Source organism: Hydra viridissima, unplaced genomic scaffold (genome assembly GCF_058129835.1).
Source record: "Hydra viridissima isolate aposymbiotic clone 2 unplaced genomic scaffold, HvirCarnegie_v1 scaffold_7, whole genome shotgun sequence".
Lineage (NCBI taxonomy): Eukaryota > Metazoa > Cnidaria > Hydrozoa > Anthoathecata > Hydridae > Hydra > Hydra viridissima.
The window spans coordinates 13,952,038-13,955,532 of NW_028324306.1; positions in this window are offsets into that span (position 1 = coordinate 13,952,038).

Sequence of the window (3,495 nt, forward strand, 5' to 3'; positions counted from 1 at the left end):
ATGCACGTGCAAGATCATTCATTAAATGTATAAAAATGCGCAATTCATCAAATGGACTGTTCCTTCTATAGAAAAAAATTGCAGTGTGTTTTGGTCTTAGTATTCAACGAAAATAAACAAATTATCAAAACATATTGTCATGTCAGGAATAAATAAAGTTGATAGCTATGAAATTAGTTTGAAACATGATTCAAATGCTATTGATATTGATCCATGTTTTTTTAAAAATATTTCAATCGCTACTCAACCAGCATTTCGAGAAATATCTAATCAGTTTAGATTTTTCTCGAAATACTGGTTGAGTAGCGATTGAAATATTTTTAAAATAGATGCTGAATAAGTTGTGCAAAAAAAAAAAAGCTCTTAGTCAAGATGTCTTTCCTTACTACTAAATATAAACCTAGAAAAAATACACAAATACTTAATTATAGAAGATAGTTCGACTGATTTCGGAGCTAGAGGTGCTTCAAAGCATAAAATCTCTAGGTATCAGCTATTTAAGGAGAACTTTGTTAAAAATTTAGTTGTTAAACCTAATGTCAACATTGAAATAAAGTCTTTGCTTATAAGAGCTAACGTTTCAGTTTCAATGAAAAAAAAAATCAGTACCTTTTATGTACATTTTTATTAAAAAGAAGGAGATATTTTGTATGCTAAATGTAATTGGAAAGCTAGTACGAGAGGATACTGCAAGCATGTTGCCGCAGCATTATTTCAATTGAATGAATATAAACAATTAAATTTAAAACCTGTACTATTCAATAGAACATGCACAGAAGTGTTACAGCGATGGCAGGTTCCTGCTGAAGGAAAATACTCAGAACCAATTAAGCTTTCTAAAGTTTCCTTTGAAATGAGTGATTTAGAAAAGTATCTAAACCACTCATAAAAGCGTCCTTTTGTATCAGGAAATAGAAACTTTTGTGCAACCCCAGTTGTTGCACATAATCTAAGCGATGAAAAAATTAAAAATCTGTCTGATATTTTATATAATCTGGGAGAAGGAATAGCATTTGCAAATCTTTTAAAAGGAAACAATTATCATTCAACATCCTACTATGAAACATCATTATCTGAATATCAGCTAAAAGTAAAAGAACTCGATTTAAATTCTGATATTATATTTAATCTTCTTAATATCATAATTATTCAACTTGAAGTAGAATTCAGTTACACATTTGAATTTGATGAAAGTCAAATAATTTTTTTTTTCAAAATATTTAGTTCTATCAAAAGAGAAAATAAAGACTTTGAAAGAGCTACTTTATCACAATTTACAAGTTTATGACTTAAAGAAAGAAAGAAACACTTGACATCTTCAAACTTTAGTTTTGTTACTAATTAACAAAAAAGTATATTTCCTGCCTCTATTTTGAATAGAATTTTGAAAAACAATAAAATTAACTTTTGTAACAAAGCTTGTAATTGGGGTAAAATAAATGAAAACAAGGCAATAAAAAAGTATGAAAATATAAAAAATGTATCAGTAATGAGATGCGGATTTATACTAACCCAAAATGGCCTTGGCTCGGTACAAGCACTAATGAAATTGTATAAGTAAATGAAAAAATAAGGGCTATTGAAATCAAATGTCCTTATTGAAAAAAATATTTAACTATAGCTAAAGCTTGCCTAGATAAAACATTTTTTCTTGCTGTTGTTGATGGCAAAATAAAGCTTAGACAAAATCGTGTTAATTTTTATAAATGTCAAGCTGTCATGGCATTATTAGAGATTGTAGAACTAGATTTTATACTGAAAAAGTTTATACTGAAAAAGATGTTTTTATTGAGAGCATTAAATTTCTTCAAGAGCATTGGAAAAAACTACTTGACCAAAATAAACTAAATTTTACTTTGAGTTTATGCAAGAAAATGTATTTGCAGTTTAGATTATGTGTTTTATTTTTTTTTTTTACAAACTTTTTATTTATATGAAACAAGTTTCTTTTATATTCAATAGAACTATTTACTGTGATTCTTGGTTTTTTTATGTTGTCTTTTACTTGTTTGGCAGTAAAGATGGACAGTTGTTCATGTAAGTCTATTTCCCTCTTGTAAAAAGGAATGAACAAAACCAATGAGAAATAGAGGAAACAAAATTTTTCCTACTAATAAAAGAAAGCCATTTTTTTCTTTGGGATGATGTAAAATGATAAGTTTTTGTTTTTGAACGAATTGTTGCATAATGAAATACAACAAGTTATGCTACCGCGGTATTTTGTTGTTGTTGTTGACTCAACAGTAATATTTTCTTTAACAGAATGTGTTATTAGTTTATCACAAGATATTGTATCATTTGAAATGATTTTGAGAAGTATTTTTAAATTAAATTACTTGACTGTTTATTTTAAAAAGATTTTGCTCTAATTTGTTTATTTTCGATGAATACAAAGACCGTAATGCTTTGCAGTTTATTGCTATAGAGGGAACGGTCCATTGCTGTGAGCTTTGCACTCACAAAGGGGAGTAGAATAATAAAATGATTTCGCCACAATTAGTTGGTTCTTTAAGAAATTGATGAGAGCTTCTAGCATCAAGATAATTTAATCCATCTCACTTCAGTATCTTCTTTCAAACAGCTAGATTACAAAATGGTTAGCGGGTCTCCTTTAAATTACATACAACTCATCTGTTCAGGAGTTTTACGGCGGCTAATTAGTTTAAGGATAGATGTGCCATCATCATGTAAGTTATCGCAAAACATGATAACAGTAATCTCAGAAATGCTGATAACAATGCGGCAGTATATTTTTAGTGAATTTTCACGAAAACCTCATTCATTATCTGAATTTAAACAATAGAAAGCAACATAGCTGCGGTCTAGTTTACATTGCATTTCTAGTTTACATTGGGCATGTTGTTTTGAATGATTTTTTGTCTCCTCAATATTATAATAGTTCTTTAGATTTGTCTGTTGCTGTTAGAATATTGCTATGCTCATCGTTACTTAAAAACTTTGCTGAATATGCAGGTCAATTGCTTAGGTATTTTATACAAACTTTTGGTGAACTCTCTCGTAAAGATCAGTTAGTGTATAATATTAACTTATTGCTGCACCTTGTGGATGATGCAAAAAATTATGGTCCTCTTCATAATTGTTTGTCTTTAAAATACGAAAGTTACCTTAGTCAAGTAAAAATGTTAGTACAAAAGCCTCAGTCATCTTGTGCTCAGATTAGCAAAAGAATATTTGAAAATCATGATGTTATCAAACCTGCTCATTGAGAGCATTCCAGTAATAAGTTTAGAAAAGTGCGTATACAGTTTCACTACGACATTGTCTGTAATACAAACAATATCACAAAGAAAAACTATGTTATGTCAACAGTTTAACGAGATGATTGCTTTGAAAATGGAGGCAAGGTTGGCATTGTTAGAAATAATTTTGTTAGTGCTTTTAGATTTTATTAACAAGCTCTAAAAAAATGTAAATTATAAATAATAACCATATATAGACATTAAAAGTTTAAAGTTTCTTTGTTTCATTTTAAAT